The sequence below is a fragment of the Panthera uncia genome, chromosome X, assembly GCF_023721935.1.
Source record: "Panthera uncia isolate 11264 chromosome X, Puncia_PCG_1.0, whole genome shotgun sequence".
Classification (NCBI taxonomy): Eukaryota; Metazoa; Chordata; class Mammalia; order Carnivora; family Felidae; genus Panthera; species Panthera uncia.
The window spans coordinates 54,514,170-54,526,876 of record NC_064817.1 but is presented as its reverse complement, the minus strand read 5'-3'; the positions used below and the strand labels follow the sequence as shown (position 1 = coordinate 54,526,876).

General features: G+C 35.5%; 1 protein-coding gene across 1 annotated transcript in view; it reads left to right on the top strand.

The window, feature by feature from the left end:
* Window positions 1-12,707, top strand: part of TEX11 (testis expressed 11) — a 247,613-nt gene that overhangs the window by 212,658 nt on the left and 22,248 nt on the right. The window lies entirely within an intron of this gene.

Sequence of the window (12,707 nt, the reverse complement as noted above, 5' to 3'; positions counted from 1 at the left end):
TTGCTGGGTACAGGTCAATACACAAAAATTAATTGTATTTTTGTGTACTAGCAAGAAATAAGTGGAAAGTTAGCTTTTAAAATACCATTTTTAGGGACTCTTGATTTTGGCTCTGGCATGATCTCATGGGTCATGAGATTGAGCCCCACATTGAGCTCCATGCTGACAGCTCAGAGCCTGCTTGGGATCCTCTCTCTTCCCCTCCCCCTCTCATTCTCTCTCTCTCTCTCTCTCAATCTCTCTCAAAATAAGTAAACTTAAAATAAAGTATCCCATTTTTAATAGCATGAATACCCATCAAATGTTTAGTAATCAATATAGTGAATGTATTGAATCAATATAGTGTAATAAATACACTGAAAACTAAAAAAACACTGAAACATTGCTGAGGGAAAACTTTAAAGGCCTAAATGAATGAAAATACATACCATGTTCATGGACTGGAAAACTCAAATTTGTTAAAATGTCAATTTTCCCAGTTTGATCCATAGACTCAAGACAATCCCAATTGAAATCCCAGCTGATTTACTTATGGAAATTGACAGGATGATATTAAAATTTCTATGGAGATGAAAGGATAATTTTGAAAAAGATGAATAGAGTCTGAGAATTTACACCACAGAATAGAGTCCAGAAATAGACTCACACATGATCATTTTATTTACAGCAAATGTGCCAGTGCTGTTCAGTGGGGAAAATATTTTTTTAATAATAAATGATGCTGAAACAATTAGATATCCATATGGAAAAAAATGAACCTTGACCCTCCCTACTGCCATACAGAAACATTGATTTGAGATGTATCATAGTGAAAGGTACAACAGTAAGGTTTCTAAAAACAAACAGGAGAATATCCTCATGACCTTGGAGACACAAAAAATTCCAACTGTGAAATAAAATATTGATAGTGTGCACTTCATTACAATTGGGAATTTCAGTTTGTCAAAAGATACAATCAAGATAGGAAAAAGACAAGTCATGGATAGACAGGCAGAAGATGTGTTAATACATAAGCCGGACAAATTCCAGAGTATATAAAGAACTCTTAAAATTTAATGAGAAAAGACAACCAAATAAAAAATGGCAACAGAATTAAACAAGAACTTCACAAAAGAAGATATACAAATGGGCAACAAACAAAGGAAAAATGTTCAACATCATTACTCATCAAGGAATGCCAATTAAGTCCACAGTGAGGGATCATTACATACTCACTGAAATGGCTAAAATTAAGATACCAAGTGTTAGTAAGGATGGGAAGCAATTGGAGCTCTGATACATTGCTGGTAGAAATGTAAATTGGTACAGCTCGTTTAGAAGACCTTTTGGCAGTATCTGCTAAAACCAAACATGCTTCTGTTATAGCAATGATCCAGCAATCCCACTCCTAGGTATATACTCAGGTGAAATGAGTGTATCTGTTTACCATAATGTGTACCAGAATGTTCAAGACAGCTCTATTCATAAGAGCTAAAGATTGAAAATTTTAGTGTCATCAACAGGAGGATGGACTAAATGAATTGTACATTCATGTAACAGAATACTACAAGGCAATAAAATAAAGGAATGTACTTCTGACACAGAAAAATATAAATATCACAGACATTATCATGAACAAAAGAAGTCAGGCAAAAAGAATTATCTCACAGGGTATAAATTCATTTTAGAAAACAGCTTTATAGAGATATAATTCATATGCCATACAATTCACACATTAAAGTGTATGATTCAGTAGATTTTAGTATATTCACAGATATATACACCACCACCAACAGTAAATTTTAGAACATTTCATCCCGTCAGAAAGAAACCACCATCACATTCCTATCCCTGCATTTCCCCCAATAGCCCTATGCAACCACCAATCTACTTTGTATCTCTCTAGATTTGCATATTTTGGACATTTTATATAAATAGAATCATACAATATGAGGACTTTTGTGACTTCTTTCACTTAATGTAACACTTTCAAAGTTCATCCTTGTTGTGGCATGTATCAATATTTCATTCCATTTTATGGCCAAATAATACTCCACTATTGATTACCACATTTTAAAAATCCACTCATCAGCTGATTAAAATTAAAATTAAAATTAATTTAATTTTTTGGCTATTTTGAATAATGCTGCTATAGACATTAGTATATAAGTTTTTGTGTGAGTGTATGTTTTCATTTCTCTTGGTTACACCTAGGTAATATGGTAACTGCATTTTAATCATTTGAGGAGCTGCAGGACAGTTTTCCAAAGTGGCTGCACTATTTTATATTGTCATCAGCAATATGTGCGGGTTCTGATTTCTCCACCTCCAGCATACTTGTATTATCTGATTTTCTTTCTAGCCATCCTAGTGAGTGCAGAGTGATTCTAATAGGAATGTAGTAGTATCTCATTGTTGTTGTTTTTCATTCTGTAACTTGTCATTTCCCTTTCTAGACAGTGTCCTTTGAAGCACAAAATTTTTTAACTTTGATGAAGTACAATTTATTTTTCTTTTGTTGCTCATGCTTTTGATATCATGTGTAAGAATCAACTGCCAATTCCAAATTCATGACTGTTTATGTCTATGTTTTCTTCTGAAAAGTTTTATACTTTTAGCTGTTACATTTAGGTCTTTGATCCATTTTGAGTGAATTTGTGTATGTGGTATGAGGTAAGAGTCCAATTTCACTCTTTTCCATGTGGTTATCCAGTTGTTTCAGAGCCATTTTTTAATTTAATTTTATTTTTTATTTTTATTTTTTAATTTAACTTTATTTTTTAATTTTTAAAATTTACATCCAAATTAGTTAGCGTATAGTGAAGCAATGATTTCAGTAGATTCCTTAATGCCCCTTACCCATTTAGCCCATCCCCACTTCACAACCCCTCCAGCAACCCTCAGTTTGTTCTGCATATTTATGAGTCTCTTTTGTTTTGTTCCCCTCCCTATTTTTATATTATTTTTGTTTCCCTTCCCTTCCCTTATGTTCATTTGTTTTGTCTCTTAAAGTCCTCATATGAGTGAAGTCATATGATTTTTGTCTTTCTCTGACTAATTTCACTTAGCATAATACCCTCCAGTTCCATCCACATAGTTGCAAATGGCAAGATTTCATTCTTTTTGATTGCTGAGTAATACTCCATTGTATATATATACCACTTCTTCTTTATGCATTCATCCATCGATGGACATTTGGGCTCTTTCCATACTTTGGCTATTGTTGATAGTGCTGCTAAAAACATGGGGTGCATGTGTCCCTTTGAAACAGCACACCTGTATCCCTTGGATAAATGCCTAGTAGTGCAATTGCTGGGTCGTAGGGTAGTTCTCTTTTTAGTTTTTTGAGAAACCTCCATACTGTTTTCCAGAGTGGCTGCACCAGCTTGCATTGCCACCAACAATGCAAAAGAGATCCTCTTTCTCCGTGTCCTCGCCAACATCTGTTGTTGCCTGAGTTAATGTTAGCCATTCTGACATGTGTAAGGTGGTATCTCATTGTGGTTTTGATTTGTATTTCCCTGATGATGAGTGAAGTTGAGCATTTTTTCATGTGTCAGTTGGCCATCTGGATATCTTCTTTGGAGAAGTGTCTATTCATGTCTTTTGCCCATTTCTCCACTGGATTATTTGTTTTTTGAGTGTTGAGTTTGATAAGTTCTTTGTAGATTTTGGATACTAACCCTTTTTTGATATGTCATTTGCAAATATCTTCTCCCATTCTGTCGGTTGCCTTTTAATTTTGCTGATTGTTTCCTTCACTGTGCAGAAGCTTTTTATTTTGATGAGGTCCCAGTAGTTCATTTTTGCTTTTGTTTCCCTTGCCTCCGTAGACGTGTTGAGTAAGAAGTTGCTGCGGGCAAGATCAAAGAGGCTTTTGCCTGCTTTCTCCTCGAGAATTTTGATGGCTTCCTGTCTTACATTGAGGTCTTTCATCTACTTTGAGTTTATTTTTGTGTATGGTGTAAGAAAGTGGTCCAGGTTCAGTCTTCTGCATGTCGCTGTCCAGTTTTCCCAGCACCACTTGCTGAAGAGACTGTCTTTATTACATTGGTTATTCTTTTCTGCTTTTTCAAAGATTAGTTGGCCATACGTTTGTGGGTCCATTTCTGGGTTCTCTATTCTATTCCACTGATCTGAGTGTCTGTACCATACTGTCTTGATGATTACAGCTTTGTAGTATAGCTTAAAGTCTGGGATTGTGATGCCTCCTGCTTTGGTTTTCTTTTGCAAGATTGCTTTGGCTATTCGGGGTCTTTTCTGGTTCCATACAAATTTTAGGATTATTTGTTCTAGCTCTGTGAAGAATGCTGGTGTTACTTTGATAGGGATCGCGTTGAATATGTAGATTGCTTTGGGTAGTATCGACATTTTAACAATATTTGTTCTTTCTATCCAGGAGCATGGAATCTTTTTCCATTTTTTTGTGTCTTCTTCAATTTCTTTCATAAGCTTTCTATAGTTTTCAGTGTATAGATTTTTCACCTCTTTGGTTAGATTTATTCCTAGGTATTTTATGGTTTCTGGTGCAACTGTAAATGGGATTGATTCCTTGATTTCTCTTTCTGTTGCTTCATTGTTGGTGTATAGGAATGCAACTGATTTCTGTGCATTGATTTTTATATCCTGCAACTTTGCTTAATTCATGAATCAGTTGTAGCAGTTTTTTGATGGAATCTTTTTGGGTTTTCCATATAGAGTATCATGTCATCTACAAAGAGTGAAAGTTTGACCTCCTCCTGGCCGATTTGGATGTCTTTTATTTCTTTGTGTTGTCTGATTGCCGAGGCTAAGACTTCCAATACTATGTTGAATAACAGTGGCGAGAGTGGACATCCCTGTTTTGTTCCTGACCTTAGGGGGAAAGCTCTCAGTTTTTCCCCACTGAGGATGGTATTAGTGTTGGGTCGCTCATATAAGGCTTTTGTCATCTCGAGGTATGATCCTTCTAGCCCTACTTTCTTGAGGGTTTTTATCAAGAAAGGATTCTATATTTTGTCAAATGCTTTCTCTGCATCTATTGAGAGGATCGTATGGTTCTTGTCCTTTCTTTTATTGATGTGATGAATCACGTTAATTGTTTTGAGGATATTGAACCAGCCCTGCATCCCAGGTCTAAATCCCACTTGGTTGTGGTGAGTAATTTTTTTAATGTATTGTTGGATCCAGTTGGCTAATGTCTTGTTGAGGATTTTTGCATCCATGTTCATCAGGGAAATTGGCCTATAGTTCTCCTTTTTAGTGGAGTTTCTGTCTGGTTTTGGAATCAGGGTAATGCTGGCTTCATAGAAAGAGTTTGGAAGTTTTCCTTCCATTTCTATTTTTTGGAACAGTTTCAAGAGAATAGGTGTTAACTCTTCCTTAAATGTTTGGTAGAATTCCCCTGGAAAGCCATCTGGCCCTGGACTCTTGTTTTTTGGTAGATTTTTGATTACTAATTCGATTTCCTTACTGGTTATGGATCCGTTCAAATTTTCTATTTCTTCCTGTTTCAGTTTTGGTAGTGTATATGTTTCTAGGAATTTGTCCATTTCTTCCAGATTGCCCATTTTGTTGGCATATAATTGCTCATAATATTCTCTTATTATTGTTTTTATTTCTGTTGTGTTAGTTGTGATTTCTTCTCTTTCATTCTTGATTTTAGTTATTTGGGACCTTTCCTTTTTCTTCTTGATCAAACTGGCTAGTGGTTTGTCAATTTTGTTAATTCTTTCAAAGAACCAGCTTCTGGTTTCATTGATCTGTTCTACTGTTTTTTTGGTTTCAATAGCATTAATTTCTGCTCTAATCTTTATTATTTCCTGTCTTCTGCTGGTTTTGGGTTTTTGCTATTCTTTTTCCAGCTCCTTAAAGTGTAAGGTTAGGTTGTATATCTGAGATCGTTCTTCCTTCTTTAGGAATCCTAGGCCTGGATTGCTATACACTCTTATGACCACCTTTGCTGCGTCCCACAGGTTTTGGGTTGTGGTGCTATCATTTTCATTGACTTCCATATACTTTTTAATTTCCTCTTTAACTGCTTGGTTAGCCCATTCATTCTTTAGTAGGATGTTCTTCAGTCTCCAAGTATTTGTTACCTTTCCAAATTTTTTCTTGTGGTTGATTTCAAGTTTCATAGCGTTGTGGTCTGAAAATATGTGCGGTATGATCTCAATCTTTTTGTACTTACTTAGGGCTGATTTGTGTCCCAGTATATGGTCTATTCTGGAGAACGTTCCATGTGCACTGGAGAAGAATGCATATTTTGCTGCTTTAAGATGAAATGTTCTGAATATATCTGTTAAGTCCATCTGGTCCAATGTGTCATTCAAAGCCATTGTTTCCTTGTTGATTTTTGATTAGATGATCTGTCCATTGCTGTGAGTGGGGTGTTGAAGTCTCCTACTATTATGGTATTACTATCGATGAGTTTCTTTATGTTTGTGGTTAATTGATTTATATATTTGGGTGTTTCCACATTTGGCACATAAATGTTTACAGTTGTTAGGTCTTTTTGGTCTATAAATTTTTTTGTAACGTTTTATTTATTTTTGAGACAGAGAGGGACATAGCATGAACGGGGCGGGGGGGTCAGAGAGAGGGAGACACAGAATCTAAAACAGGCTCCAGGCTCTGAGCTGTCAGCACAGAGCCCAACGCGGGGCTCGAACTCACAGACCGTGAGATCATGACCTGAGCCAAAGTCGGCCGCTTAACCGACTGAGCCACCCAGGCGCCCCAGGTCTTTTTGGTCTATACACCCCTTGATTATGATATAATGCCCTTCTGCATCTCTTGATACAGTCTTTATTTTAAAGTCTAGATTGTCTGATATAAGTATAGCTACTCCAGCTTTCTTTTGTTGACCATTAGCATGATAGATGGTTCTCCATCCCCTTATTTTCAATCTGTAGGTGTCTTTAGGTCTAAAGTGGGTCTCTTGTAAACAGCATATAGATGGGTCTTGTTTTCTTATACATTCTGTTACCCTATGTCTTTTGATTGGAGCATTGAGTCCATTGACATTTAGAGTGAGTACTGACATTTAGAGTGAGTACTGAAAGATATGAATTTATTGCCATTATGATACTTGTAGAGTTAGAGTGTCTGGTGGTGTTCTCTGGTCTTTTCTAATCTTTTGTTGCTTTTGGTATTTATTTATTTATTTATTTATTTATTTATTTATATTGTCATCTTTTCTCCCCTCAGAGAGTCCCCCTTAAAATTTCTTGCAGGCTTGTTTAGTGGTCACAAATTCTTTTAATTTTTGTCTGGGAAACTTTATCTCTCCTTCTATTTTGAATGACAGCCTTGCTGGATAAAGAATTCTTGGCTGTGTATTTTTCTGATTTAGTCCACTGAATATATCCCGCCACTCCTTTCTGGCCTGCCAAGTTTCTGTGGATAGGTCTGCTTGCAAACCTCATCTGTCTTCCCTTGTAGGTTAGGGAGTTATTTTCCCTTGCTGCTTTCATGATTCTCTCCTTGACTGAGTATTTTGTGAATTTGACTATGATATGCCTTGTTGATGGTCGGTTTTTGTTGAATCTAATGGGAGTCCTCTGTGCTTCCTGGGTTTTGATGTCTGTGTCTTTCCCCAGGTTAGGAAAGTTTTCCACTATGAGTTGCTCACATAGCCCTTCTACCCCTATTTCTCTCTCTTCCTCCTCTGGGACCCCTATGATTCTGATGTTGTTCCTCTTTAATGAGTCACTGATTTCTCTAATTCTTAAATCGTGCTCTTTTGCCTTAATCTCCCTCTTTTTTTCTGCTTTGTTATTCTCTATAAGTTTGTCCTCTATATCGGTGATTCTCTGTTCTGCCTCATCCATCCTTGACGCCACTGCATCCATCCATGATTGCAGCTCAGTTATAGCATTTTTTATTTCATTCTGGCTATTTTTTACTTCTTTTATCTCTGCAGAAAGGGATTCTAATTTATTTTCGACTCCAGCTAGTATTCTTATTATCGTGATTCTAAATTCTGGTTCAGACATCTTGCTTGTGTCTGTGTTGGTTAAATCCCTGGCTATCGTTTCTTCATGCTCTTTCTTTTCGGGTGAATTCCTTCATTTTGTCATTTTGAAGGGAGAAAAGGACTGCTAAATTCTGTGGTTCCGGTTGTGCAGATTGTTGTGTTAATCTTCCAATCAGTTTTCTAGGTGTGTAGGATGGTTTAGTGTTAGTCTGGCTGTATTTCATGGACGCGAGACACACAAAAAGCTTCCATGCTATTCCACCATCTTCAGAGCCATTTTTTTTAATATTCTTTCCACATTGGATAATCTTTGCCTCTTTGTGGAATATTAGTTGATCATAGGCAATGTTTTTATTTCTGGATTGTCAATTATATCCCATTTATATGTATATCTGTCCTTATGCCAGTACCACACTGTCTTGATTATCACTGCTTTGTAGTAAGTTTTCAGGTCTGGAAGTGTTAGTCCTCCAAATTTGTTCTTTTTTCAAGATCATTTTGGCTATTTTGGGTTCCTTGAATTTCCATATCAATTTTAGAATCAGCCTGGCAATTTCTGAAAAAAGAAGAAATCCAGCTGGCATTATGATAGGTATTATGTTGAATCTGTAGATCATTTTGGGGTGTATTACCATCTTAACAATGTTAAGTCTTCTAATCTATGAACATGGAATATTTTTCCATTTATTTACATCTTTAACTTCTTTCAATGATGTTTTATAACTTTCATTGTATAAGTCCTGCACTTCTTTTGTTTAATTCATTCTTAAATATTTTATTGTTTCTGATGCTATTGTAAGTAGAATTACTTTCTCAATCTTATTTTCGCTTTGCTCATTGCTACTTTATAGAATTTAGAATTGATTTTTATTTGTTGATCTTAAACTTATTTATCAGTTCTAATGGTATTTTACTGAATTCCCTAGGAACCTTATTTACAAGATTACATCCTGTATGACTAGAGATAGTTTCACTACTTCTTTTCCAGTCTTGATGTCTTTTATTTTTCTTGTCTATTTGGTTGCAATTTCCAGTACAGTGTTGAATGGCAGTGGTGAAAGTTGACATCCTTTTCTTGTCCTATATCTTAGAGGGAAATAATCCAGTCTTTCACCAGTAAGTATGATGTTATCTGTGGGTTTTTCAGAGATGCCCTTTATCAGATCAAGGAAGTTCCCTTCTAGTTTGTTAAGTATAATTCTTTTTTACATTGCTGAATTAAGTTTACTAGTATTTTGTGATTTTTTTTTCTTGTGATGTCTTTGGTTTTGGGTATCACATTAATACTGGCCTCTTAGAATGAGTTGTCAAATGGTCTGTCCCCTTCTATTTTTAAAAGAATTTGTGAGAATTAGTATTAATTCTTCTTTAAATGTTTGATAAAGTCCAGTGGTAAAACTGTCTAGGCCTGGGCTTTTCTTTTTCTATAGTTTTTAAAACTATTGCAATTACTTTATTCATTATAGGTCTATTTAGATACTGTATTTATTCTTGAATCGATTTCAGTAGTTTTTCTTTCTAGAAAATTGTCCATTTCATCCAGTTTATCTAATTTATTGGCATAAGATTGTCCATAGCAGTCCTTTGTAATCCTTTTTATTTCTCTAAGGTTGGTAGTGATGTCTCCTTTTCCATTTCTGATTCTAGTAATGAGGCTTCTAAAGATATGTTAATTTTGTTGATCTTTTCAAAGAACCAGCTTCTGGTTTCATTAGTTTTTCTATTGTTTTCCTATTGTCTAACTTATTCATTTCCACTCCAGTCTTTGTTATTCTCTACCTTCTACTTGTTTATGTTATTTTTCTCTTAACTAAGTTGGAAGTTCAGATTACTGATTTGAGGTGTTTTTCTTCTTTCTTAATGTAGGTGTTTACAGATATAAATTTCCCTCTAGGCACTACTTTAGCTGTATCTCTTATGTTTTGGTATATTGTGTCTTCATTTTTATTCATTTCAAAGTGTGTTCTGATTTTTCTTTTGATTTATTTTTTGACCTATTGGTTGTTTAAGGGTGTGTTTATTTTCCATATATTTGTGCATATCCCAACTTTTTTCTGTTATTAATTTGTAATTTTATTACATTGTGATCACAGAAGATACTCTGCATTATTTTATATTTTGAAATTTATTGAAGTTTGTTTTATGACCTAGCATATGTCTATCCTAGAAAATATTCTGTGGGTACTTACAAAGAATGTATATTCTGCTGCTGTTGAAAGGAGTGTTTTATAGATGTCTGTCAGGGCGCCTGGGTGGCTCAGTCGGTTAAGCGTCCGACTTCAGCTCAGGTCACGATCTCGCGGTCCGTGAGTTCGAGCCCGCATCGGGCTCTGGGCTGATGGCCCAGAGCCTGGAGCCTGCTTCCGATTCTGTGTCTCCCTCTCTCTCTGCCCCTCCCCCGTTCATACTCTGTCTCTTTCTCTGTCTCAAAAATAAATAAACATTAAAAAAAATTAAAAAAAAAATAGATGTCTGTTAGGTCTAGTTGGCTTACAATGTTTTCATTTTTTAAATTTCCTTATCTTCTGTCTAGTTGTTCTAAGTACAATTCATTTTTATCAAGTTCAAGAATACCCAACTATATCAATAATTGCATTGTATATAAATGGTCTAAATCAGAGGTCAGGGAATGTTTTTTAAAGTGCCAGTAGTGAATATTTTAGGCTAACAGGCATACAATCTTGGACACAACTACTCAACTGTGCTGTTGTCACAGGAACACATGGGCCATATTTAAACAAAGGACATGATTGTGTTCAAATTAAACTTTATTTGCAAAACAGGCAGTCAGCTCACAGATTGTAGTTTGCTCACCCCTGGTGTAAACATACCAATTAAAAGATGAAGAATGTCAGATTGGATAAAAAATCAAGACCCAACTACATGCTTTCTATTTTTAAAAAAACACTTAAATATGAAGACATAGATAAGTTGAAAATAAAAGGAATTGGAAAAGGTACACTAAACAAATGCTAATAAAAACAAAGCTGGAGTGGCTATATTAATATCAAAATACAAAAATATGAATTCAAAGGGATACGTGCACCCCAATGTTTATAGCAGCATTATCTATACAAAATTAATAAAGATACAAATTAATAATGTCAAGAATGAAAATAGAGGCATCACTACAGATCCTACAGACATTTAAAAAGATGATTAAGGACTATTATGAACAGCTATATGCCCATGACTTTGACAGCTTAGATGAGATGGATAAATTCCTTGAAAGGCACAAACCAACAAAGCTCCCTCAAGAAGAAATAGATAATTTGAATAGTCTTATACCCATTGAATTTGTCGTTTAAAATCTTCTAACAGAAAACTCCACTAAGGAAGTCTGCCAACCATTTAAAGACAATACCAGTTTTATACAAACTCTTCCAGAAAGAAGAGGGCATACTTCCCAGCTCACTTTATGAGATCATATTTACCCTGATACCAATACTAGACAAAAAATATGATAAAAAATTATGAACCAATATTCTTCATGAAAATAGATGCAGAAATCCTCAACAAAATATTAGCAAGGTGAATTTAGTAAAATTTGAAAAGGGTAATAGACCACAAGCAAATCAGGTTTATCCTAGGTTCAATACTGTAAACTCAATTAATTTACCATATCAACAGATTAAGTGAAAAGATTGAACATACATTTATGATTTTAAAAAAAGTTCTCAGGAAACTAGGAATCGTAGGGAAGTTTCTCAACCTGATAAAGGGTATGTACAAAAATTAAATCACAGCTCATATCATATTTAGTGATGGAAAACTGAATGCTGGGACACGTGGGTGGCTCAGTTGGTTGAGCATCCTTTGGCTCAGATCATGATCTCATGGTCTGTGAGTTCAAGCCCTGCATCAGGCTCTGTGCTGACAGCTCAGAGCCTGGAGCCTGCTTCGGATTCTGTGTCTCCCTCTCTCTCTGCCTCTCCCTCACTCATGTTCTATCTGTCTCTCTCTCTGTCAAAAATAAATAAACATTAAAAAACTGAATGCTTTCCTTCTAAGGGCAGGAACAAGTCAAGGTTTTCTATTCTCACTCCTGTTCAACATCATTCTAGAAGTCCTAGCCAGTGCAATAAGGCAAGCAAAAGAATGGAAAAAAGACATAGAGTGAAAAAGAAGAAATAAAACCACCTGTATTTGCAGATTACATGATTGTCTACATAGAAAATCCCAAAGAATCTACAGAAAAGTTACTGAAATTAGTGAGTTTTAGTAAGTTATAGAATACAAAGTCAGATTTTCAAAAGTTGACTATATTTCTGTTATACTAGCAATGACATTCAAGAACAGGCAATAGCAATCAATAGGAATAGAAACCAAAATAGTTGTTAACTCTGCTAAGGTGATTTTTTTTAACATTTATTTTTGAGAGAAAGATACAGAATGTGAGTGGGGGAGGGGCAGAGAGAGAGACAGACACAGAATCTGAAGCAGGCTCCAGTCTCTGAACTGTTAGCACAGCTAACAGGGGCTCGAACCCGCGAACCGTGAGATCATGACCCGAGCCAAAGTCGGATGCCCAACCGACGGAGCCACCCGGGTGCCCCAATACTAAGATGATATTGACTGGTAAGGAACACGGGTGTTAGAAGTGTTCTATATCATGATCTGGGTAATGGTTATATGGGTTTAAACATCTAAAAACTCAATAAGCTGCTTGTTTAAGATGAACATGCTTTATTCAGTTTATTTTATCGGTGCTATACCTCAAAACTTTTTTTTTTTTAATTCAGTCTAACAAACATGAATGAAAACTATCTCA